Raw genomic sequence first — 27,910 nt, 5'->3', positions numbered from 1 at the left:
ACCCAAAATACAAGATACATTCGTCCTTTGGGTAGTGTTACGGGCAAAAGGTTCAATACATGTTCGGCATCTTCTCCGACAACATGACCCAAAAGAGAATCCTTTCTGCAAATGGGTTTCCAGGAGAGAGGATGTCCATATTTGGGTTGTGTCTCTCAGGCAATCTAAAATAGGTCTTCTATTTAGCTCTTGTTTAGTTGGACTCCAAAATTCAAAAAGTTGCTACAGTACCTATCACATCGAATGTTTGCGGCCCGTGCATGGAGCATTAAATGTAGACGAAAAGAAAAACTAATTGCACAGTTTGGTGGGAAATTGCGAGACGAACGTTTTAAGCCTAATTAGTCAATGTTTGGACACTATTTGCCAAATAAAAACGAAGGTGCTACAGTAGCCCCAAAATCCAAATTTTACGAACTAAACAAGGGCTTAGGTACTCTGTTGAAGGCTGATTTTATGTCTCTTGCTATCCATTTTGAATTTAAATGCCTATATAGATTTTTTTTTGTTGGAGACCGTCTAATTGTCTAGTACTGGTAGAGCACAATATTGTCATGCTTCTCGCTCCCTTTTCTGTTCCTTTATTTATCTGGACGTGCGTCGTCAGCAAGATAGCAACTACACTCGTGCTGTCACGCGACCCTGCTTTCCAACCTCGAGACTGGCCTGATATATAGCCTTGGCGGCTAGGCCCCTCCAAAAGAATCGCAAGGCAGCAGAGCAAGGGAGGCCATTGCTCTCCTGTATTGGCCTCAGAGACTTGCCTGGCTGGCATACACATCCCCCGGAGGCCAGAGCTGATCCTGCGCACGCTCAGGCGCTCAGCACCTGCTTGAGGGTATGGCTGCAAGAAGGGCTGCTTCCTCCATCCTCTCTCGCTTCCTCCTCACAAGGCCTTCGCCTGCTTCTCCTGCTTCCCCTGCCGGCAAATCCGCTCTCCTCGGAGCAGGTGACGATCTCTTCATGAACCCTGTTTCCTTCTTGATTCATTTCTGTTAATGATCGCAATCGAGCTCTGATACTGGAATTACAAGGGCCGTCTTGCCTTCGCTTATCATTTTCCTGTTGCCGTTTCAATCACCTTATCACGTCGTCAGGTGCAGTGCCTTTGTCTTTCCTCTGTGAAGTCTATTCTCACTGTTGATTGTTGGTATCTGAAGAACAGTAGAAAGCGATAGACATCACTGGTTGTTGGGAATGCCGATCGGCAAAATTCCGCTGAGAAAAAAAAGAACTTCTTATTTTTTGTACACCAAACTTCTGTTTCATTTTTGGTCTGTAGTACTAACGCCATCAGCGAGTCATGGCACTAAAGGTAGCCTGAAATTTCCTCCCAAGTTGCTCTGCAGGTGAGGTCCTTCCATATCAGAAGGGGGTTTGCAAAAGAACTGTAACTGCATACTCAGCGGTTTCTGTAGCAATAATGTGTTTTTTCAAGTTCCATACTTCCATGGCTTGAGTTGCGTGCTCACCTATAGTTTTCTGGTAGATCACACGCCTACCATGCGTCAACGAACTAGTCTGAAGCATGTACTCATCAAAAGCTAAGAAATTGTTTCGTCAGTCCATGGATTCTGCGTTACTTTTGAGCAATTTGTGATTCATTCATGCTCTAGCTGAAACTTTTGGCTTTATTGAACGCGTTCTGTTGCCAGGGGTTCTTCTTCACAGGTTCACCACTGCACCGGCACCCGCTGCTGCCACCGCAGAGGAGCCAATCCAGCCCGCCGTGGAGGTGAACCACACCCAGCTCCTCATCAATGGCAACTTCGTCGATGCTGCTTCTGGTATGGCAAGCTTAGTACCTTGGACCTGTTGATGGCGTTCATCAGGGTCTCAGCGATGTGTGCCTTTCGGTGACTCATGTGTCGGTGTGTCAGTGACACATGTTATGATATCATCTGTAATAATAGTAAAAAATTAAATGCCCCCCAATCACCAGGGAGGACGTTCCCGACGCTGGACCCCCGCACCGGCGAGGTCATCGCGCGCGTCGCCGAGGGCGACAGCGAGGACATCGACCGCGCCGTCGCCGCTGCCCGCAGGGCCTTCGACGAGGGCCCGTGGCCGAGGATGACCGCCTACGTGCGTGCGCACAGCACCCGACGCTCCATGTTGGCACACGCTGACGACAGTCCACACTAACTAACGGACGCGCATGGTTGGTCGCCGTGGTTTCAGGAGCGGTGCCGGGTGCTGCTGCGGTTCGCGGACCTGATCGAGCGGCACGCGGAGGAGATCGCGGCGCTGGAGACGTGGGACAACGGGAAGACGCTGGCGCAGGCGGCGGGCGCCGAGGTGCCCATGGTGGCGCGGTGCATCCGGTACTACGCCGGGTGGGCGGACAAGATCCACGGCCTGGTGGTGCCGGCCGACGGCGCGCACACCGTGCAGGTGCTGCACGAGCCCGTCGGCGTGGCCGGGCAGATCATCCCCTGGAACTTCCCGCTGCTCATGTTCGCCTGGAAGGTCGGCCCGGCGCTCGCCTGCGGCAACACCGTCGTCCTCAAGACCGCCGAGCAGACGCCGCTCTCCGCGCTCTACGTCGCCAACCTCCTCCACGAGGTCGGCTACTAGCGTGACACGTCCCTCGAACGTAGCATCATCAGTTGTCTCGATCGTAGAACTACCCATCACCGTGGCCTGCGTTTCCTTGTGTTCATTGTTGCAGGCTGGACTCCCCGAGGGTGTTCTGAACGTGGTGTCCGGCTTCGGTCCGACGGCCGGCGCCGCGCTCTGTAGCCACATGGGTGTTGACAAGGTAACCCAGCTCAAGCTTAACCCCGGCCTTTCCATGATGCTTCAGTGGCCAGCGCTGATCGGATCCCTGAACAACTTGCACGTTTGTGGTGCAGCTTGCGTTCACCGGATCGACGGGCACGGGGCAGATCGTGCTCGAACTGGCGGCGAGGAGCAACCTGAAGCCGGTGACGCTGGAGCTCGGTGGCAAGTCCCCTTTCGTCGTCATGGACGACGCGGACGTCGACCAGGCCGTCGAGCTCGCGCACCACGCTGTCTTCTTCAACCAGGTGCGTGTCCAACTTTACTGCAATCGTGCTGTGTTGGAGCAATCATTACTGCCGATTCTGAGCTCTGAAACGCTTTCCCAACCGCATAGGGCCAATGCTGCTGCGCCGGGTCACGGACGTTCGTGCACGAGCGCGTGTACGACGAGTTCGTGGAGAAGTCGAAGGCCCGCGCCCTGAAGCGCGTGGTCGGTGACCCCTTCAGGAACGGGGTCGAGCAGGGGCCTCAGGTACGTACGAACCTAGCTAGCACTTTTACTATTTCTCAGCGTCGCTGGGTGCATCCGTTTCAGTTTCAGCCGCCTCGCCCTGAAATCTTTTCTCCTTGCGTCGCGTCGTCAGATTGACGGCGAGCAATTCAACAAGATCTTGCGATACGTCCAGTCCGGCGTCGACAGCGGCGCCACCCTCGTCACCGGCGGCGACAGGGTAGGCAGCAGGGGCTTCTACATACAGCCGACGGTGTTCGCCGACGCCAAGGTAAGGCTCAGCGTCAGCGAGCATCTACCAAAACACGCCCTTCGATTTCGATCTCAACTTGCTCAATGGCCGCACCATCTTTGTGGCGTCTGGTTTATGTAGGACGACATGAAGATCGCTCGGGAGGAGATATTCGGGCCGGTGCAGACCATCCTCAAGTTCAGGTACACACGCATGAATGATCTTGTGACGACACAGGGCAATGGTGTGTCTGCGTGTGACGTGACAACTGACGGCGCAGAGCCGCCACACGCGTGCTCTCTTTTCTTGCTTGTGGCATGCAGCGGCATGGAGGAGGTGATCCGGCGTGCGAACGCGACACACTACGGGCTGGCGGCGGGGGGTGTTCACGCGGAGCCTGGACGCGGCCAACACCCTGTCCCGGGCGCTGCGGGCGGGCACGGTGTGGGTGAACTGCTACGACGTGTTCGACGCCACCATCCCGTTCGGTGGCTACAAGATGAGTGGCGTCGGGCGGGAGAAGGGCATCTACGCCCTCCGCAACTACCTCCAGACCAAGGCCGTCGTCACGCCCATCAAGGACCCCGCGTGGATGTAATCACACCGGTCCTGTTCCTCACTCACGGCGTTGTGCGCCTACGCCGATTCTCGCCGGTGCTCGACACCAGAGAATGTGACCAATAAAACAACCGTTACAAACACCCAGCTCGAAGTCCTTTTTCCCTCCCGTAGCTATCACCTTAGTCCATGCTTCTTCCTCCAACTTTAAATCCGGACAACACTGTAGCATTTGGTGTTACACCGTAAATCACTTGCTAAAACATGTCATGAGCACTATGTTTATGTGTTAATGCATGCGATAATGCATGTGATAATGTGTGTAGCTCAATTTCTGTAACTCGAAACGATCAACTAAAATGAGAAACGAAAGTTGATTCGATAGTCATGTTATATCACTTAGGGTTTAAAACCAATTTTTATTAAGCAAAAATGCTATAGAACATATATGTGTCACCATAATAAAGTTGGAAGTACAAACTTTGCAGATGACAGTGAAATACTTGCAGTCGAAAAATGGTATTACTAGCTAATATTTCCACTAGCTTAGAAATCGCAAATGGAAATCAAATTCAGCGCAAAAACTTTGGGATTTTCAAGTCTGTCAACAGTTAGACACTGCTATGTTTAGCAAATTATTTTGAGAGATTGGGTTAAGGAGTCATGTGTTATAGCCCGATTTGGTAGTCTCATGCGCCATCTTGACCATGGTGAAGATGGTTTAGGTTTAGGAGCAACCATTTGGTCATGTTGAGCGCTTTAAAATTCGTGTGCATTACCGGTTTCGGGTTGGTTCGTCACTGGCCGCGATCACCGCGCTCGGGCGCTCGGCGTCGCCGCGTTGGTCGAGCGTACATGTGAGCATGCGCGCGCTGCCGCGCGCGGCCAGCCGTGTCCGCCTCTGGCTTGGCCATGGCTCGGCTACCGCTGGCCCGCCGCGCGGAGCGACCGCCGCTACCACCTGCCCCGTCCCGCATTGCGCTGTCAACGCGTCCGCCACTGCTCCTCACGTCGCGACGCTGCCGCTGCCGTCGCATCGTAGTCGCGTTCGCGACGGTCCACTGCACCTCTGCGCTGTTGCTGTCCCTATGCGTGTCGCCTCTGCCGCGTGCACGTGGGCGAGCCGCCGTCGCCATGCCATTTATGGCACTACGACGTGCGGGCCATGCCGGTCGGACGCGCGTACATGTTGTCCATTGCACCGGCGCGTGGGCCTCCTGAGCTTTCCGCTCACGTCCCGCCAAGGCGTGGACGAGCCGAGCCCACCTACCGCGCCGTCTCTCTCTTTCCCTCTTTCTCCCTCTGTTTTCCACAGCCGTCGCATTGCGTCACATTGAAGCCAGAGAGCGAGGACCTCTCATCAATTCCTCGTGCTCGGGTCTCCACCTTCACGCCCCCTCTCCAGTCGACCCCACCCCGCCTTGACTCGCATCACGCCAAGCTCCAATTTTGGAGCTTTGCCCGTCGCCGTGCCGTTAAGGCCCGTCACCGTCCGCGCCGTGGCCAGCCTCCACCACTTCATCACATGCCAATTCCTCTGCACTACTAGCTAGCTTTGACTCCCTCTTTGTTGAACGCACGCTAGTCGTAGCTCTAGTGCCGCCTCCTCACCACTGACGCGGCCGTGCCTTTGCGGTTCGTCGTTCACCTCTCAGCGCGCACGTGGCCAGCCTCGCTCGGGTCGTCTACAGCCGAGCCGGCTTCTCGGTAAGGTCATTGATGAGTTATCGTTGCTCACCCGCTACCCTACCGCCTTGATTGTTGTTGTGGCTCACCAGAACGCTGTCACCGTTGCCGTAGGGCGCTCGCTGTCGTGGAGAGGTCCTTCTACTGCGTCCTGGCTCTTGCAACTGCCACCCATCGTCTCACGTCGAACCCTAGGTGAGCGTCGGCCTCGTAGATAGATCAGCGTGGGTCCCGTGTGGGCGACGCAAGCACTAGTGCCACCGCTCGCCGTGCCGAAGCGTGTGGGGAAGGCCGGGGGCCTTGCCGTTGTAAAAAGGAGAAAGATCCGAGGATTCCGCTATAAAGTTGTTGTCTATAGAAATAGTAACATGGACTGTGGATTGTTTTGCTCAAAGTCTAGAGGCGTTTTTGCTAATGTGCCAACGCGCGGGATTCCCCCGCCGCGGGCCGCCTCGCGTTGCAGGCTAGCCTCGCTTGGGCCGCGCCTGTGGGCCGCCGTGCGCTCACATGCACACGCGTTGCGTCACGTGGGCCGCGTTGGGCCAAAATCAGTTTAGCTTTTTCACGGAGAATAGAAATATCTTTTTATTTTAATTCTGAGCTGAACTTTGGTAATTAATATAAAATTATGTAGGTATCCAAAAATTGTGAAACCAATTTTGTTAAGTTCCTAAAATTATGCTCTATCTGTTAGTGTATTTAGTTCATATATATACTTGTTGATACCTGGAGCTATCAAATCATTTGTGAGTGCTTAATATTATTAGGTTAAATATTGTAGGAATTTTTGTGGCAAAATGGTGATAGCTTTAGCTTTGAAAATATTACAGTAGCTTCATGGTATTATTATGTGCTCCCTGTAATTTTTGTAGCTTTAGCATAGACTTAACATAAGGGTAGTTAAATGCTCTTTGTTTCAAATATACATTAAATCATTAGTAGAAATAAAGATATATTCTTCATTTGTAATGCTAGGTGTCTGTTAGTTGAACCCAACACTTTAGTTGATGAAGATGATAGTTAGATTAGTATCTTAGTCATTAGAGCTAGCTTAGTAGTTTGCCATGTGTATTCTTATTTTAAAAGTTGTTGCCAAAATGATAAGTGTTGCATCATCATCGCATGCATGTAGAGAACAAGTTGACGGAGATCGTGACCATCAGAGATCACAAGTTCGAGGAGGTGATCGAGGAGTACGAGGAGGAGGTTCTCATGCAGGAGGAGGTCCTAGAGCTACCACTGACTGACTGAGCTAACACCCCGCCTGCCTAAGGCAAGCCCCAATGCATAACCCTTATTCTGAATAATCACTGGATATATATATGTGATGTACATTTATGTTACAGGCTTATTGTTGAAACTACATGCATAGATATACCTGCCTATGAGTCCTACTAGCTTAGGCCATGTAGCTGCCATGCTTAGGTTTTTCGGTAGCGTGAGTAACCTGCCGTTACTCGCAATAGGTGATTATTAAATATTACTCTCATGATAAAATGGTGAAAAGAAATGGAGACTGGGTAGGGATATGGTACGGGTATTGGTGGGTGTAAGAGGTTGTGTCTCGCGGCCGATGGGGCATAGCTTGGTTACACTGTTTTCCCTGTCCATGTCGTTTAAGGACCAGCCATTGCATTGGATTCTAGTCAGGTCACAGACTTATTATCCTGAGCACATACTTGCTTATGGGAGTGGAAAGGCTCATTGCTCTCTTGTCGTGGGTTCTGGCTCTTTCTGGACTGACTGATTGGAGGCGGGGATGGTGGATGTCTAAGCACCACACTGAGTCTAGGACTCAGGTGTGGGGGCTTGGAGTCCAAGTTTAGACGGGGACCTGGACCCCTTGATAGGAGTGTGGTGGGTTAGTCCTGCTTGTGCCTGGGGTACAAGCAGGGCATATGTTTCGAGGTTCCCAGCTGGGCTACATTGGTTTGCGAATTGATAGGTAATCCGGTACGACTTGTCTATGATCTAGCACCGTAGTAAGAACTAGAAGATGAAAGATGATGAAATGGATCTGATTGCTCAACTCTTGCTTGAAAGTAGAACATGTGCTTACATAGAATGGTTAGCTAACAAACTAATCATGACTACTGATAAAATACATACATAAGGATTCACTACTAGTAATGCTTTTTGCAAACGGAAATCCAGCAAACCATAAAGCCTATCATATCCTTTGGAATCGGAAATTATTCCCACTAGTAGGGTAAGTCTTGTGAGTACATGATGTACTCAGTGTTTATTTACCCCTATTGCAGGTGTAGCTCGAGGAGTAGCTATTATGTGGAGGATTCTTCTGGTGGGCACAAATGGATCATTGTATCTTGTTGTTAGATGTTTATTGTAATTCCATTGTTTAAATTCTACACTCTGAACTTGGTATTGTAATAATGTATTTCTAAGAACTCTTGTTGTATGAAATAGACTAAGTATTGTAAACGTGTTCTCATTATTGGATCCTGTAGGAAAAATGTGGATGGTTCGAGTTCTCCCTTGGGGTGTGCTCGACGGAACCGTCTGTTATAGCTTACTTTCGGGGTGCTTAGTGTCTAGTGGAATATGAGTGCCTCCGATATAGCTTGGTTTCAGGGTGCTTAGTGTCTAATGGCAGGCATGGAGATCTAGGCGAGCGGTTGGTTTCTTGCTTCTTGCCCTTTTCTTCCTCTATATACTTTTTCTATCCTAACCATCATCTCCCTACAGTCCCTTTTAGCTCGCAGCCAGGGGAAATCTTGGTTCCTTGGTCAATAGATGGAAGCTTGGGACCACCTCATCGAGGAGGCGCAACTACGTGGGGAGGTGACAACTCAGCTCATTGCTGCCCAGCAAAGAGTGGTCGAGCTAACTCCCCGCGCCAAGGAGGCGGCCAATCTTCAGTCGCGGGTGGTCGAGGCCTATCGGGATGCTGATGTGGCCGAGAAGGCGTTCGAGGCCCTGTTAGTGAGGTCACGAAAGGATGACGAAGAAGCCACCAGAGTCGGGAAGGAGCGGGATGAGTTGCTTCAGAAGGACACTAAAACCCGCCAGCGGATCCTTGACCTTCTAGTCAAGGTTGAGAAACAAAGGGACCTGAAGCTGGGGGCCGAGGAGAAGCTCGCTGTGATAGAACCACCCAATTTATACAAGATCAAGTACGACTGTCCCCGCTAACACATTGACACACGCATACTTTCACTTATATAAACCCGGTAGTCCACCGAGTGTCACGAAGGACCTCAGTAAATCAACATCACAACTAAGATCGTATGATTAAGCAAATACACATCACATACACAGAGTTGCAGCCAAAATAATGTTTACAATGAGTTCACAATTAATACTACAAGTTTGGGTTTTAAAACCGATTAGTGAAAGCATCATAGCTTTCAAAAGATTACATTAATATAAGTTCCAAATACATTGCTAGCATAAGTAACATCCTCTGATAAAAGCATATAGATGAGAAATAAATATAGAGTCACCGAGCCCACCGGTGGTTAGCCACCATCTTCAGCAGGCTGAGAACTTCACCTTCAACATGGTGAAATAAACCCTGAGTACGAGAAGGTACTCAGCTAGACTTACCCGTCATCAACTAAAATACTAAGACACCAAGGAGTATGCAAGGCTTTATAAGTAGAGCTGGTAGACATTATTTGCATAAAAACATTAATTGTCCAATATATGTTAAACTGTGAATCACCAGTTATTAATCCTATCTCATACTAGATTAGCAACTATCCTATGCCAAACATGTTGGTACCATTAAGTCAACACAATAATAACCATATCCAGTTGAGTTCTTTCATAATCTCATAAACAACACTTCCATCAATTACTATGATGAAGCGTACTCCTATCAAGTTCTCACTATCCTAGAGAGATGGCGATTCGAATTGATTCCTACCCAGCTAGGAATTTATTCCTAACACACACCCAGACATACCTGCGCCAAGGTAGTCTTAGGTCAGCTTTGGTACAACTCAGGACTAAGTCATGGGTAAGACCAGCGCCGTACCCTCAAAGATACTACCAATCTGCAAGGAAGATCAGGACTCGAACCCACCCTTGGACTCACGCCATTGGCTCTTCACACATCCTTACTGCCTCTAGGGTGCACACTTTAATTGCTCGTGTCCCTAGCCTGAGTTGAGCTACTCGGCTTCGTGGTCGGAACGACTTATCCGACCAACTATGTGAGAGGCCTATGTTCAACATGACAAGATGACCTCCAACGATCGGTCCTTAAACGACACAGATAGAATCACTATGATCACCACAACATAAGACTCCGTCTGGTCTCCAATTAATCAACCACACTAAGTTATGTTCCACGATAGCATAATATAGCCAACCATGATCAAGTTATCGCCTATGGCTCACAGGTGATAGGAAATCACCTCCGACTTCTACTGGTTTAAGCATAGCTAAGCATATGGAGGGTTCCTAGACTTAAATAGGATTCATGGTAGATATTTCTGGACAAGGAAAGGTAATATGCTGCAAGTGTTTCAAAGCAACTCCTATCACGTAATGCAATAATACGAGTAACTTAGGTGACATTAATAAAATAGGGAGACTTATAATACTCTGGGGCTTGCCTAGGATCCAACACTAGGTTAGTGTTTGTTAGATGACACTCGCTTGGCGAGTATCTCCCATCTCGGCATTTGCGTAGTCCTTCCATCTTCGGGATAGGTCCACCATACACCGTCTTTAGGTTTGATTCCATCATCACGTCCTTCACATGGTGCATCTAGCATACCTAGATGAGATGCAAGATGCAAGTGCATGAATATGAAGAATGGTAATATGAGATGCATCACATAATAACATTCAAGGCAACCATAAGATCATGCAAGACATAGGCACCTAGAGTTATTTAACTAAACATCACACAACCTATTATAGAGGGATAGCAAGCATACTAGGCATGGCACACAAGTGAACTTAAGTTCAGATATCGCACACATGCATCAATCAAGAACTAACCAACATGTTTAGCCAAAACAAGAGCAAGCTAAAGCAACCCCCTAGCAAATGTATAGAAATCTGGACAGTAGCACAGCGGTCACTTGTTTTAACCATAACTAGAGATATAAGCATCCAACAAGGGTGAACCTAGACTTTCTAGAAATATAATGAAATTTCCTACAACATTGTTATTATCACCAAAAGCTTATTCTAAACCTAACCAGGTCAAACATGCCAATGTTTCAGATCTATACAGAACTAGGATAGAAAAGTAGTAGTAATTTCAAAAATGTATAACTCGAGTTACAGACATCAAACAAGCATGAACCTTAACTTTATAGAAATATTATTAAATTATCTAAAACATGTTTATTATCATCATAAGGTTATTCCACAATTAACAAGGCCAATCAAGCATAATTGAGCACCTCTGTCCAGACTTGGACAGATTCTGCCATGCAAATTCACAAGCTTATAACTAGAGATTGAGACCACCAAAAGGTGTGATATTTAACAATTTGGAAAGCTCATGAAAATCACTACACTTCTTATATTATCTCCAATATATGATTCAAAGCTTAGCTAAGTCAAACAACACAATTATTCAGATTTGTACAGAGAGCATGCAAAATCTGACAATGAACTTGTAAAATCTATAGCTCCTAAATTATTAGGCCTATGGTCATTACAATTTATCACAAGCTAGATTATGAAATTAGCTACAACTTTGATATTCACTATAACCATAGAAAACATCATTTACACTATGAAAATAATTGCACAAGCAAAACTGCATATGCAGCCCAAACAGCAGTGGTACAGAAAACTGATAGGAACTTCAGAGAAGCACAACTGGAGTTCTAGACCTCCTACAAATATGAATCATAACTTTTTGAAAATATTATAAAGTCACGTACAACTTTATTATTATCATATTATGATTATTCTATAGCTAACAAGGTCAATTAATCCAATGAATGCATCTCTATCCAAAACATGGACAGAGTCTGACATGCCACTTTAAACAGTTATAACTAGAGTTCTACATGTCTAATAAATATGGTTCTAGACTTTTTAGAAATCTTAGCAAATTCTAAACAACTTTGTTATAAACTCATAGAGCTAATTATACTATCAAAAAGTCCCTAAAGTACAAACAAGGAAACCCTGTCTGGGTTTGGGCAGAAACAGCCATAGAAATTTAAGCAACTATAACTAAAAATCTACTTAACAAAAAATTATGCTTTTTAGCTTTTTGAAAAGCTTAAGAAAAGTAATACAACTCATTTATTGTAATCAAAGCATGATTCATAACTTAACTGAGCCATTTAATACAAACATGCAGGCCTATTCAGAATAGGGGCAAAGCAATACAGGGCATTTTTATGTTTATAGCTATTAAACTATCAAGCCTAAACTCCTAAAATTTTTACCACAGTATACACATAGCATCATTAGACTACCATAAAAATTTCACATTTATTTGAGAACAACAACTATAGTTATGAAAAAGACAAGACATAACGAGTATTAAAAACCTAACTTCATAAATTGATTTTTGCAGCAAAAACTTTAAACTAAAGCATGCTATGTTATAGATCTACTGCATAGATAAATTCACAAGGATTTCAAAAAGTCCTCATTTACTATTTTACGATTTTTCTACTAATTACTACAAATCTGCAAAGTTGATCATCCAAATCTGCATAAACAAAAGAAAAGGAATGTAGATCTTGCATCGGGGACCCTACAGTTTCTACAAATTAAACTCGAACAAACATTTCCTTTTTGGCACTATTCATATGAGTCACAGCTTCACACTTAGATCCCATCCTTTTCCCTTAATCAAGCCCACGGTCCTTCTTCTTCCTTGAGTCGCTATAGGGAGCAGGGGAGGCTGGCGTCGGCGACGGGGTGCTTGCCGGCTATGAGGGAGAGGCACCGAAGGGGAGCAGCGGCAGAGCATGACCGTGGGCTCATATAGCCTAGCCTATGATGGCAGGTGGTGCCCTAGACACACACACACACATGTTGTAGCCACGATGGCTGCACCAGTGGTGGCGAGCTGTAGGGGCGAAGCCGGCGAAACAATTCGATGGGGAGGTCCGGCGTGAACTGAGGAAGGAGGCGGCGGGGTTGGTTGGGCCTGAGGAAAAGCCAGAGCAGAGGAATGGGGCAGCCATGGAGCTTGGCGGCGGTGTCCATGGTGGCCGTGCACTGGCGCGTGTGTGTAGCGTAGAGGGCGAGGGAGGATGAGCGAGGGAGGCTCGGTGTCCACTTCTAGAGGGCATAGGGACACGGAGCGGAGCCAGACAAGGACGTAGTGAGGCAGGGGCGCAACAGTGGAGGTGGAGCCTGCGACATCCATGCACGGTGTCCATGCAGCATTTTGTCGAACACTTGGTGTCGGGGACCTAATATTGGGGCACCCAATGAGGTGGAACTAATAGCCATCGAATGTTGACGCTTCCGGTCAGACAAGAATGCTACTATGCTTCTTGCCCGAACGACGGAAGATTGGTTCCACCTCGCCCAACCCCCGAGGGCTAGACTCTACCTCGCCCGACCCTCGAGGGCTAGACTCCATCTTGCCCGATGGCCGAGGGCTAGCTCCACCTTGCCCAATGGCTGAGGGTTGGCTCCACCTCGCCCAACGTCTGAGGCTGGCTCCACCCCGCCCGATGTCCAAGGGCAGGCTCCGCATCACCCAACGGCTGAGGGTAGGCTCCGCCTTGCCCAACGTCTGAGGGCTAGCTCCGCCTCGCCTAATGTCTGAGGGCAGGCTCTGCCTCGCCCGATGTCTGAGGGCTAGCTCCACCTCACCCGATGGCTAAGGGCAGGCTCTGCCTCGCCCGATGACTGCACCCTGCTCCTTCATAATGATGAGCACAGGGTATGATAGGACATTTGAGTCAACCGTAGTACCAAGAACATGCCCTGCATGCCTGCAAGAAGGTACCATCAGGATATGACGGGATGGGTGCTTTAAGCCCTTTTCGACCTGACAGAGCCCGAATAGTATTGTAGGCGCCGACTTTTGTCCTACAGTATTGTAGGCGCCGCCATCAGACCTTGGGCGTGGATACTAACATAGGCATATGACAACCACTACAATCCAAGGAAGAACTCACATCATCTACAGTAATAGGCGTATAGTCATTTCCCCATCTACTCCCTACAGAGTCATGGCTCAGCACCCTGACACACCACACCGTCCACCGGGGGAGGATGGGACATGACCACTCTCTTAAACGAAGCTAGAGCCGGGCCCTATCAGGATCAGCGAAACATGCTATCCCTGGCATGGTCTGCCATGATAGTAGGGCAGACTCAAGGGAAAAGGAAGACCCAACACCTTCGAAGGACCTTCTCTATCTTTGGTTTTTTCCTCTTTCTCCCATCTATAACCCCTGCTCCCCCCTTGGTCTATAAATGGGAGGGCAGGGCACCCCACTAAGATGACGGATTAACTCCACACACAACACACACCCAAGCAGCAACCGAGTTCTTGGCGTCCTTTTGACCTTTCCATCAGAGACTTGGGACCTGTCCCTCTCTCGACCATGTGTACCCCCTACTACGAACCTTTTTTGGTACTAATAACAGGAGCAGCAGCAAACTGGACGTAGGAACATTCCGCCTGAACTAGTATAAACCTTGTGTCCTTTAGTGCACCATTCGAGCCTAACGCGCAACAATATAAATTTACTAGTTGGTGTTTGTTCGAAACACCGACAGTTGGTGCGCTAGGTAGGGGCCTTTGCGCGTTTCAAATTAGGCCTCGGATGGCTAACTAAGCAATCAACTGGGTCTCGAGCGCACACGTGCATTTCGGTGACCTAGACTTTATCGTCATGGTAGGAGGAGAGTTGGCGTTGGCCCACATCACCATCCAATCTTTCCCCTCCATCGGCTTCAACTATGGGAGGCTTGAGCGCCAGCCCGGCATCTCCCTTGGACCCCAATCGTCTAGGGAGGACCCGCGCTGCCTCACCCTCTCTCCGAAACATTCTGCACAGAGTGCCCCGACGGTGCTTCTGTTCAGTCTCTGCAACACCGAGGTGACCGTTAGCCACCTTGTGGCACAGCGCATGATCCCGTCCCTCGTGAACAACAAGTTCGTGGGGATGATCGAAAGCGTCACAGAATCCCTCCATGGCCTCCTCATGGAGGGGCCAGGGTCGGACTCTGGCTCTAACTCCAGCATGGGGAGCCATCACCCCTTCTGGGAATGTTTCATGGCGGGTACCCCCGAGGGACACGTCGAAAGCATCTATACGGAGGAGGCCACCTCACCAGGCAAGCTCGGCGGTGAAACCAATGGGGCGACAATGGCCCCACCTTGCATTGGGGTGGAGCTACTGAGAGCCCGAAAGTGGGAGATAGATGAGGCTAGACAATAGCTTGTGCGGGAATACACGGAGGTTGATCGGGAGATCGAACGCCGCGGAAACGGTGGGTGCGCACACGCCGTGGCCCGTGATGTAAACCGAAGGATCATCATCAACGAGGAAACCCTTCCTCACTTTGCTCGAGCAAGCCAGAACATTGTCGCCACAATGGCCTTGCTCCATGACCTTCTAGAGGCCACAACACTCGAGGATCGTCGTGCCCACCGTGAAATTCGCATGCTACTTGAGCGTGCGGCGGCACAGCAGGCGGAGAGCTCATTGTCTCGATGATGTGAGCTCGACACCAGCCAGCATATGGCCTTGGTGTGCCCCACTAGGAACGCATCAGTCCACCAAGCACCACAAGGCGGCAGGCAGCATGCTGTAATCCCAATGCATCAACATCTTGGCTGCAACCGTGACGCACACAGCACCCTCGACGCCCATAAATGCACCTACAGCGACCCAGGAGAAGGAGCCCACCACGGCTATCATCCTCATCATGGCAGATGCTATGATAGCGGCGAGGACCAGAGCCTGAGCCTCGGCCTGCTAGGCCCTTAGGCCTTCAGCCGACACATCCTCAACGCTGCTTTCCCACCAAGGTACCGACCACCTACCAATATCCCTAAGTACTCTGGGGAGACAAACCCTGGAGTTTGGCTTGAAGACTATCGGCTTGCCTATCAAGCCGATGGTGCCGATAATGATGACTTCATTATCCGCAACCTTCCACTGTTCTTGGCCAATTCGGCACGAGCGTGGTTGGAACACCTGCCATCCAGTGCAATCTAGAGTTGGGTGGATCTGAAGGAGATCTTTGTGGAAAACTTCTAGGGCACATACAAGTGCCCGAGGAACCCATGGGACCTCAAGAACTGACATCAGAAGGCCAGTGAGACCCTTCGTGGGTACATCTGGTGCTTCTCCCGATAGGGCAATGAGCTCCCTAACGTTGCCGATGCCGACGTGATAGGAGCCTTCCTGTCTAGGACGACCTGCGAATCCTTGGTTCATAAGCTGGGACGCAAGGGCCTGTGAACCATCAAGGAGCTCTTAGACATCGCCACTAGCCATGCCTTAGGAGAAGAGGCGATCAGAGCGATCTTCGATTGCCTCGAGGGTAAGGCAAGGCGGGACGAGGGTGCCGGCAAAGGCACCTCCAATCATTCCACCAAAAAGAAGAATAAGAAGCAACAGCATGAGGACTCGCTCATGGCTACTACTGACCACATGGGTGGTCGAAAGCCTACGGAGGGTACTCTGAACCAGTTCAAAAAAATACTCAAAGGGCCATGCCCAAACCACGCCTTTCCTGTTAAGCATCTGCTCAAGGACTGTGGCCTGGTGCGGCGGTTCTTGTTCGGAGGCTCCAACAAAGTGGACCAGGGGAAAGACTCTGACCCCACTATGGACAACGCTGAGGAGAAGGACGATGGCTTTCCAATGCCAGATGGCTGCCTTATGATCTTTGGAGGATCAATGGCCAACGACTCCAAACGCCGTCAGAAGGTCGCACGCCACGAAGTCTACACGGCCCAACTAGCCACACCTCCCTTCCTTCGGTTGTTGGAGTCTGCCATAACCTTTGATCAGACCAACCATCTGGATACCGTCCCACACCTCGGAAGATATCTGCTTTTGGTTGACCTAATCGTCGGCCCAAAGTGACTCACCAAAGTACTGATGGACGGGGGAAGAGGCCTCAACATCATGTACGCCAAGACGCTCGATGAGATGGGCGTCCACCGGATGCGCCTCTGCCCAACCCAAGCGTCTTTCCACGGCATCGTGCCTGGGAAGCAGGCCATGCCACTCGAGCAGATCGATCAACCTATTACCTTTGGGGATCAGTTCAATTACAGGACTAAAACCCTCACCTTCGAGGTGGTTGGGTTCCTCGGAACCTTCCACGCCATCTTGGGACATCCATGCTACGTGAAGTTCATGGCCATCCCTAACTATACATACCTCAAGCTAAAGATGCTAGGCCCCCATGAGGTCATCACCATCAGCACCTTCTTCTAGCACGCCTACAAGTGCGAGGTCGAGTGCTGTGGCCACACCACGACAATCGTCGCCCTCGGGGAACTCGCCACCCTCAAGGAGGAGGTCGCCGAAGAAGCGCCCGATGCGAAGAAGTCGATCGGGTTGTTCAAATCAGCAGAGGGCTCTAAGGGGGTCCTCATAGATCCCAGCAGCTCTAAGGGTAAAACGGTATGCATTGGTACCACGCTTTCCTCCAAATAGGAAAGCGTGTTCGTCGACTTCCTCCATGGCAATAAAGACATCTTTGCGTGGAAACCCTCGGATATGCCAGGCATTTCGAGAGAGGTCGCCAAGCATACCTTGAAGATCCATCTAGGCTCTAGGCCGGTGAAGCAATGCCTGCATTGGTTTGACGAGGAGAAGCGTAGGGCCATCGGTGAAGAGATGCCAAACTCTCGGCGGCCGGATTCATCAGGGAAGTATACCACCCAGAGTGGTTAGCTAATCCCATTCTCGTATGAAAGAAGAGCGGGAAATGGAGGATGAGTGTTGACTATATGGGCCTTAACAAGGTGTGCCCAAAGGATCCATTCCCTTTGCCATGCATAGACCAAATAGTTGACTCTACCTCGGGGTGCGAAACCCTCTGCTTCCTTAATGCGTACTCCGGCTACCATCAAATCACAATGAAAGAGTCTGACCAGCTCGTGACATCCTTCATCACCCCCTTCGGATCATTCTGCTACATCTCGATGCTATTTGGTCTGAATAACGCTAGGGCTATGTACAAGCGATGTATGCTCAAATGCTTTGGGGACCTCATCGGGTGGACCATTGAGGCCTACATTGATGACATCGTGGTTAAGTCCAAACGGGCCGACCACCTCATTACCGATCTTGAGCAAACCTTTGCAAAACTCCAAGCAAATGACATCAAACTCAATCCTGAGAAATGTGTTTTTGGGGTCCCAAGGGGCATGCTGCTCAGTTTCATCATCTCTGAGCGTGGCATCGAAGCCAACCCGGAGAAGATCTCAGCCATCACAAGGATGGGCCCAATTCAGAACATAAAGGGGGTTCAACGAATCACAGGGTGCCTCGCCTCCCTCAGCCGATTCATCTCGCACCTCAGCGAACGAGGTCTCCCCCTTTATCGACTCTTGAAGAAAGCTAACCGCTTTGAGTGGACATCTAAGGCCTAGGAGGCACTTGACATGGTCAAACTTCTTCTAACAAGGCCCCCGATCCAAGTTCCTCCAAGCAACGGAGAATCCCTCCTGCTATACATAGCGGCCACCACGCAAATGGTCAGCGCCGCCCTGGTGGTAGAGCGGGAGGAAGAGGGGCATGCCCTCAAGGTGCAGCGCCCTGTGTACTTCATCAGCGAGGTACTATCTGACTCTAAGGCCCGCTACTCCCAAATCTAGAAGCTCCGATATGCCATCCTCATCACCAAGAGGAGGCTATGCCACTACTTTGAGTCACACCCCATGATGGTCATAATGTCGTTCCCCCTAGGCGAGGTCATCCAGAGCCAGGACACCATGAGAAGAACTGCGAAGTGGGCACTCGAGTTGATGGATCAAGGCATCACGTATGCCTCCCGAACAGCGATCAAGTCCTAGGTGTTGGCTGACTTCATCACGGAATGGACCGAGGTCCAAACACCACTGGCGGTCGTCGATCAAGAGTACTGGACGATGTACTTCAATGGATCACTAATGAAGAAGGGCATCGGCATGGGGCTGGTCTTCGTATCACCCCTCGGGGTTCGCATGACATACATGGTTCATCTCCATTTCCGCTCATCCAATAATGTGGCTGAGTATGAAGCGCTCATCAATGGCCTACGAATTGCCATTGAGTTAGGCATCTGACGCCTCGACATCCAGGGTGACTCTGAGCTGGTCGTCAACCAAGTCATGAAGGAGTCAAGCTACCATGACACCAAGATGGCTGCGTACTATCAAGAAGTCCAACGGCTGGAGGACAAATTTGATGGGCTCGAACTCAATCACATCCCAAGGCACCTCAACAAAGTGGCCGACGCGCTTGCAAAAGCGGCATCCAGTCGAGTGCCGGTGCCAACGGGTGTCTTCGCCAGTGACCAACACAAGCCCTTGGTACGCTACGAAGGGTCAGAATGGGCCGACAATGGTCCATCCGATCTAGCCCTAGGGGCTAACCAACCGATGGCTCCGTCCAGCCCCAAGGTCATGGAGCTTGAAGAGGATCCAACGAGAGAGCCCGATCCTCTAGATGACTGGAGAACACTCTACCTCGACTACCTCCTCCATGACACGTTGCCAATGGACAAGACGGAAGCTCGACGGCTCACATGTCGCGCCAAGTCCTTTGTTCTTGTAGAGGGCAAACTCTACAAATGAAGCCACATCGAGATCCTACAGCTCTATATCCCCATCGAACAGGGAAAGCTTCTACTGAGTGATATCCATGGTGGGGTCTGCGGTCACCATGCCATGCCTAGAACCTTGGTTGGGAACACATTTCAACAGGGCTTCTACTGGCCCACTGCAGTAGCTGACACCGAGCAGATCGTACGCACCTACGAAGGGTGCCAGTACTACCCTCGGCAAACTCACCTCCCGGCCCAGACACTCTAGATGATCCCCATCACGTGGCCCTTTGCGGTCTAGGGTTTGATCTAGTTGGACCTCTCAAGAAGGTGCTCGGGGGCTACACCCTCTTGCTTGTCACCATAGACAATTTCACAAAATGGATCGAAGCTCGGCCGATCTCCATGATCAAGTCCGAGCAAGCTATGCTGTTCTTCCTCAACATCATCCAATGCTTTAGAGTACTGAACTCCATCACCACGGACAACGGCACATAGTTCACCGGTAAGAAATTCCTTCGATTCTGTGATGAACAACACATCCGGGTCGATTGGGCCGCCATCACGCAGCCCCGAACGAATGGGCAGGTTGAATGCACAAATGGCATGCTCCTATAGGGCCTCAAGCCTAGGATCTTCAATCGGTTGAACAAGTTCGGCGCACGCTGGGTCACCGAGCTCCTTGCGGTGCTCTAGAGCCTAAGGACAACTCCTAGCCGAGCCACCGGCTACACGCCTTTCTTCATGGTCTATAGTTCTGAGGCTGTCCTCCCAACCGACCTCGACTATAGAGCACCAAGGATCAAAGCTAGAGGAAGCCCACAACATCGCCCTCCTCTGTTCGGCCAAGTACCAGCAGGCGCTGCGATGGTACCATAGCCGACGGGTGCCAGACCGAGCCTTCAACGTCGGGGACCTAGTTCTCCGCCTCGTGCAGAGCAACTAGGACCGCCACAAGCTCTCTCCACCCTAGGAGGGGTTGTACGTCGTCACGAAAGTACTCTAGCCAGGTGTCTACAAATTGAAAACCATCGACGGCGAGGTCTTCACCAACGCCTAGAACATTGAGTAGCTACGTTGTTTTTACCCTTAAATAAACACATACCTTCTCTTGTCAATTTTTGTCATTAAAAATCCCCAATCTTTAGTGACATCTGACCCCTGCAAAGTGCGAGGGGCTAGACCTCACTCTGGGGCTAATATAAGTACATTTATCTTACAAACACTCTACGTTATCTTGCAAACATTCTCTGTGTTTCCCCCTTTTCTCATTGTAAGTCCTAAAGCCTAGAATTTCGAGAACAAAATATGAGTATAACTGGTAGGACTATGGGAAACCCAAGCCCCAGCAGCTACGACCTCCTTGCTCACCAGCATAATTAGAATTGATTCACCCGTACTCCAAGTTTTTTGTGACCTTAACTATGGGAAGGGTCGGAAGGCACTAAAATCTCTTTTACAAAAAGAGGGAGAAGAGCTAAAAAGCTGTTTGCCGTAATGAAATTTAAGAACTTGTTCATTTTTTGCATAAATTCATCACTTACAAAGTGATTTCATCACAAAAAGGACTGATATTTTTATAAATACAAAAAACTGTTCACACGGGGGCTCCCCCATAACTTATTCGATTATAGTTTCTGACCAGTTCTACTATGAGCACTACTACGGTCGCCGTGCCATGCTGTCCATTAGTGACATCCTACTGCTCCATGGGATCCTCAAGGGCGGCGGCATCTGCAATGTTGGGCACCATGTCGGCGACCATCGTGCCTTTGCTAGGGCATCCAGGGACTACGCCATCGTGTTCAGCCGCAACCCTGATAACGGCACCTAGACGGGGGGTGCTCCTCGCCGAAGAAAGGCCACCATGGCTGATGGATGTCTCTGATATCTCATCAAGCTTCATGAACTGGCCAATCTAAGCAGCAGCAAGGGCGCAACCCCTTATCGACGTAGTCCTAGGCGGCTTCCCCACCAACAAGGCTCGCCCAGAGAAGGTTCACTAGAAGAAGTCCCCGTACGGCTCCATTCCGATGAAGGACTCGCGGACGATGACAAAGGCGACGACGCTCAGCACCCTCCAGTGCACCTCCTCCTTCGGCAGAAGTGGCCCCTTCTCTACAAAGGTGGCCAGCACCATCTCATCTATGTTGGATGACCTCCAGCTCGACATCGCACTCTAGATTCATGAACGGATCTGTGAGTTCTCCTCTCCCTCGCACTACCCTCTCTCACTTAGGAATCACCGTGACATGCAAACGCGCTCGACGAGAAGGAGAAAGGAGGAGAGGTAGCAGCTCAGGAACAGGCAAAGGAATGGGACAAGAACTCCCCTCCCCCTCCCTATTTAAGGAAGAGGCACGGCAGCTATAGAAAAGCGAAAGGTGGGGACAAAAGACTCTCTCCCTTCCCCTATTCAATGCAGATGGGAAATCAATGTTGATGGGAATCCGAGGGGATGCACCTAGACCGATGGGACGTGCTCTGATCGACGAGACATCGCCTGGTCTAATGGGACATTACATGGGCATGGCCCACCATTATCGCACGCTAGGCGCAAGAATCAGGGCGCACCCGCATGCAGGTGACTCTCCGCTTCCCCAGGCAGGACCATGGAACGACCCGATGACAGAACCCCCATCTAGGGGGGCCCAATAGGCCTCTTGGGTCGATCAGACGGCCTAGGTAAAATGATGAACGAACGACTGCTGAAAGATAAGCACCTCTGTTTACTTACTTTGCGTGTTAGTTTCATTACCGAGCTTTCGACCCCAGCAATGGCAGGGGCATGGACATCGCTCGGGGGCTTCCGAGAGTGTCTACTTGTTTAGACATCCTCTTCATCTAACCCCTCCTTATGTAAAAAATAAGAGACATGGGGCATGGGTGTAAAACTTTAAGTAAAACTGGATGAACCGCTAGACCCTATGCCCGGTGGCTACGATGTTTTTGTTCACCAGCATAATTGAATTTATAGTTCCCTGCACCCCAAGCTTTAGCATCCACCTTCTCGAGAAGGGTTCGAAGGGGTCCTCCTATAGAATCTCCTTCAAGGAGAAGCTGTTAGGTTGCCTAAAATCGATCGAATGGCTCAGATCAATTTAAGTCCCAAACAAGTTGGGGTAGGCTAGAGTTGAAACCCAGCAGAAGCAATCAAGGTTCAGGCACATAGATAGCTGTCTTCCAAGCACTCCTATCTAAGGCTAAGTCTTTGGGTATATTCCATCCTTTCAAGTCTCCTTTTATTGCCTCTACCCAAGTCAACTTCGGTCTTCCTCTGCCTCTCTTCACGTTACTATCCTGGCTTAGGATTTCACTATGCACCAGTGCCTCTGGAGGTCTCCGTTGGACATGTCCAAACCATCTCAACCGGTGTTGGACAAACTTTTCTTCAATTGGTGCTACCCCTAATCTATAATGTATATCATCGTTCCGAACTCGATCCCTTCTTGTATGACCGCAAATCCAATGCAACATACGTATTTCCGCGACACTTATATGTTGAACATGTCGTCTTATCGTAGGCCAACATTCTGCACCATACAACATAGCAGGTCTAATCGCCATCCTATAAAACTTGCCTTTTAGTTTCTGTGGTACCCTTTTGTCACATAGGACACCAGATGCTTGACACCACTTCATCCACCCTGCTTTGATTCTATGGTTAACATCTTCATCAATATCCCTGTCTCTCTGTAGCATTGATCCTAAATATTGAAAGGTATCCTTCCTAGGCACTACTTGACCTTCCAAACTAATATCTTCCTCCTCCCGAGTAGTAGTGCTGAAGTCACATCTCATATACTCAGTTTTAGTTCTACTGAGTCTAAAACCTTTGGACTCCAAAGTCTCCTGCCATAACTCTAGTTTCTGATTCACTCCTATCCGGCTTTCATCAACTAGCACTACATCGTTCACGAAAAGCATACACCAAGGGATGTCTCGTGTATGTCCCTTATGACCTCATCCATCACTAAGGAAAACAAATAAGGGCTCAAAGCTGACCCTTGATGTAGTCCTATCCTAATCGGGAAGTCATCCGTGTCTCCATCACTTGTTTGAACTCTAGTCACAACATTGTTGTACATGTCCTTAATGAGCCCAACATACTTCATTGGGACTTTATGTTTGTCCAAAGCTCACCACATAACATCCCTTGGTATTTTATCATAAGCCTTCTTCAAGTCAATAAAAACCATGTGTATGTCCTTCTTCTTCTCCCTATACCGCTCCATAACTTGTCTTATTAAGAAAATGGCTTCCATGATTGACCTTCCGGGCATGAAACCAAATTGATTTATAGAGACCCGCATTATTGCTCTCAAGCGATGCTCGATAACTCTCTCCCATAGCTTCATAGTATGGCTCATCAACTTAATTCCTCGGTAATTAGTACAACTTTAAATATCCCCTTTATTCTTGTAGATCAATACCAATATACTTCTCCACTCATCAGGCATCTTGTTTAATCGAAAAATATGGTTGAACAGCTCGGTTAGCCATACTATAGCTATGTCCCTGAGGCTCGTGCAGGTCACGCCGGCCCCATCGCAAATGTCGAACCTGAACCCTGCACGGACATGTCCGGTAAGAGCTTCTCATCTCTCATGCCACCAAGGTAACATTACCGACCCCTGCTTTTATTTCAATTAAATCATACATTAATCCCATACATCCAAACGTTGCATATGCAATCATTGCATCCCAACACTTCATGTCACGTCACAAAGTGGCACCCGCCTCATTCAATATGAACGACAACTAACCGAAGTTCGAAGGTCGGCCCGCAAAGGGCTCAAGGCCGCCTCGCGTCAAATAGAGCCAGGGGAGAAAAACCAAGATGAGCCCCAATGGCCTTGCCCAACCCCAATCAGAAGCAGACAGTGGCATCTCGATCTTTCTTGTTTGATTCTAACCTCGAGCCAAACCTATAGATTCTCCATCAAGGAGAGGCCAACGAGCCACCTGAGCCTATCGAACAGCTCGGGCATCTACCGGGAGGCAGGTTAAGAAGTAGTGGAATGCCACATGAGGGCTCTGCCGACCCCATCAGCTAATGATGGACCCAGATTCCACATGAACATACCCATTAGCGAGTTCATCGAGCACGACACTCGAGCCATCGAGGCAAGTGTCATCAGCTCAGCCCCTCCGGTTGCAGAAACCGAGGACGGGGTGATGCGCGAAACACGGCTGACCCCTATCAGACCCCAAGGGGCTCAGGGGCTCAAGCCGCTTGATCTAAGATCGAGAGACCGAGGTTCGAAGGCTGGCCCATGAAAGGTCCAAGGCTAGGTCATGTCAAACAAGGGCCAGGGAAGAAAACACGGATGAGACTCAGCGGCCTTTGCCCAACCCACATTGAGGTGGATAGGGCCATCTCAACCTTCTAGTTCAATCTAGCCTCTTGTTGAGCCCATAGAATCCCCATTGAGGGGGAATCTGTTGGAAGGTAGGTCAAGGAGCAACGGAACACCACCCGAGGGCTTTGCTGACCCTATCACAAAGCAACAGGATCGGATTCTGTTCGAATATCCCTGTTAGCGAGATCATTAAGCATGTCACTTGAGCCATCGAGGCAAGTGACGTCGCCTTAACCCCTCTAGTTGTGGAAACCACAGACGGGGCGATAGTCACAAAACGAGTTGACCCTTGACCGAATCCTACCATGCATGGGGGCTCAGGGAAGGCCAGGCCAGCAATGAGATCAAACGCACGGTCATGGAACGATCATTAAAATCCCAAGTAAGGGGTACGTGTGAATACAAGAGTAAGTTTGCTACCCTCGCTTTGGTCTCCAGTAACATTCGGCCCTAGCAACTGCAAGGGGTCGGATCTCACTCGGGGGCTGATAAAGGTATAAATACCTCCTTTTTTTGAAACAGTCGTTGCATTAGACCTCTTCCTCGCATTAAGGTTGACGACAAGGTTTGCGGGAACAGATAAACGAGCATGCCTGGCAAGACTGCAAAAAACCCACACCCCGACGGCTATGGTAACTTTGCTCACCAGCACAATCGAAATTTCCCCCTTATACACCTCGGGCCCTACAGTCTTAACGAACGGATGGATTGGATCGCATAAACCTTTTGTCTCAAACGCAGAAGGGAAGAAAGTAAGCTCAAACGAATGAAACAAAATTGTGAAACGAAATTACGAATTTGTTTTCGGACACAAAAGTACCAACACTTGTCCACATATCACAGATGAATGTTTATCAAAATTGTTTGACTAACTACTTCCTCAGAGGGAGAACTATGTCTTTCAGCTTGTCTGCCAGGTTCCGCACAATAGGAGTCACTGCCTTCTCAATCTCATCTAGCTCAGAGTTTTCGTAGCCAGGCGCGAAGCCGAGGCTCATTGCCTCCAAGTTAACTTCCTGATCATAATGAGAGTAGGCAATGACAAAGGCTTGGGTGATCCTAGCATGGAAGGTGTTCTCCTCAAGCTAGCGCACCCACGTCGTGATATCTATGGCACGGGCCGCAAGTGAGCCAGTTTCCTCCAGCCGTGCCACCCCCAGGTCATCGAAAACAACCCCAACGGCAGCGCATAGGAGATCATGCTCATCACTCTCAGCCCAAAGAATCCCCCACACCTTAGTGAGCTCTGTGCCTAGCCTGGCAGAGACGCTCTCGGCCTCCAGCCTTTGGGCCACCATGACTCCAAGATCCACCTAAAGGGAGCTGACCCCTTGATGCGCCTCATCATGCTCTTAGATGGCCTGGTCGTGCTCCTCGTGGGCCGTGCCACGCTTCGAGCGGAGTCTTTCTACGGTCTGGCGTAGCTCGTCTCGCTCCCAACATAGTTGGGCGATCACCTCGGCATCTAGATTCGCCCTCTACTATAGGGCCGCGAACCTTTCCTTGGCTTCTAGCTTGAGGTCTCACTCCCTCTCTAGTTCTTTTAGGAGCTCGATGGTCTGCTGGCTGGCCTCGGTGTCCTTCTAGAGTAGCTCATCCCACTCCTTTTAGACCCTGGCAGCCGCCTCCTCATCCTACTACACCCTTGCCGACAGATCCTGGAACATCCCGTGGATCTCCTCCGCGTCTCGACGTGCCTCGGCTTCCTGCTATTGGGCGGCAGCAAGCTAGGCACTCACATCTCCACGTAGCTAGGCCTGCTATGTGAGGTGGTCCCATTCCACCTTCTACTCATGAAGGAACTAAGATTTCTCCTGGCTATGAGCAATAAGGGATTGAAAAGAAGACCAGTATCAAAAATATGAAAATACAAAAAATACATGAAGAAAGAAGAAAGCGAAACGAAAGATCAAATGGAAACCTAGCCAGTGGGAACAATGACGTCATGTAGGATGCCCCTGGCCTAGCTCAAGGCATCCATCATAGCCAAGAACCCAATGTCAAGACTCTCCCGCTCTATGCTCTCGGTAGCATCGTCGAGCGAGAAGAGAGCCGACGTTGGGTCTTGAGGAGCCATCCACTGGAGCGGCGGCTCACCCCGTGCGGGCGAGCGGCTACCCCACAACATTAGGGCCGAGGGTGACCCCCCACTAATCCTCTCCACCACTGCCATGATGCCTGGGGACCCTCTAGTCGTATCCCCCTCTGTTTGATCCGCCTCAAGCGCTGTCGCCTAGGCCACCGGTAGCACGGATTGCGCCGCTCCTTCGAACACCATCGTGGCTACGTCCGATGGTGCCTGGCTTGACATGGTCACGACCACCTCCACTTGCAACACCGAGGCCTCAGCTTGCAGCACCGCGCCCACCACGGAAGGCACCACAAGCGCGAGCGGCGGCTCTGTTCGCTCCGACGTAGGTGGCGGAATCACCTCCACCGTCGTGTGCTCGGCGATCCCCGAGGACGCTTCTTTAGCCCCAGCGCCTGATTAACCCACCGATGGCATGGGCGCCACTGCAGGTGGCGCCTGATTGGCCGACGAGGCCACAACATCAACTCCGCTCCTACCCAAAACAGGAGCAACGTCGGGCGACGACGCCCGTCCCGCCTGAAGAGCGACGCTCTTCTTGGGTGCCAGCACCAAAGAATGGCCCCATCTCAAGACTCTGCAAGAGTTAAAAGGCATAGGTCACATAGAAAAATAGAAAGGTAGAAAAATAGGAAAAATGGAGGAATCAGTGACTTACACTGGCGTTGTTGGGCAGTAGGAACATTTTAGGGACAAACCCCCAGATTCCTGCTCCAACTCGTCTGGGCAGGACCGTTTCAAGCCTGTCCCTTGCTTCCGGGCAGAAGGGCTCATCTCCCTTGTCTCCGAGGGTGCGGCGGCGGAGCCACCCCTCTCTGTTAGTACCTCGGGCGCAGCAGCAGATCTGCCCACCCCCATCAGCTCATGGGGCATGGTAGTGAAGCCGCCCCTCCACCGACACCCTAGGCGCGATGGTGAATCCACCCAATCCCATCGGTCCTGAGGACAGACCGATGCCTTGGCCTATCTCCACCATCCTCACAGACTCACTTCCCCCCGCATGGAACGGGAAGGGTCCCTGCGTGGACAAGTGGGTGCCTATCAGTGAATCCTGG

The 27,910-nt window shown here is 50.1% G+C and overlaps 1 pseudogene; it reads left to right on the top strand.

Annotated features, from left to right (window-relative positions):
* Positions 1-694: 694 nt before the first annotated feature.
* On the top strand, positions 695-4,278 carry LOC136478025 (benzaldehyde dehydrogenase, mitochondrial-like; annotated as a pseudogene).
* The last annotated feature ends 23,632 nt before the right edge of the window (positions 4,279-27,910 follow it).

This window comes from Miscanthus floridulus, chromosome 8 (assembly GCF_019320115.1).
Source record: "Miscanthus floridulus cultivar M001 chromosome 8, ASM1932011v1, whole genome shotgun sequence".
Taxonomy (NCBI): Eukaryota; Viridiplantae; Streptophyta; class Magnoliopsida; order Poales; family Poaceae; genus Miscanthus; species Miscanthus floridulus.
The sequence above is the reverse complement of the archived record's forward strand: the minus strand, read 5'-3'. Positions and strand labels throughout refer to the sequence as shown.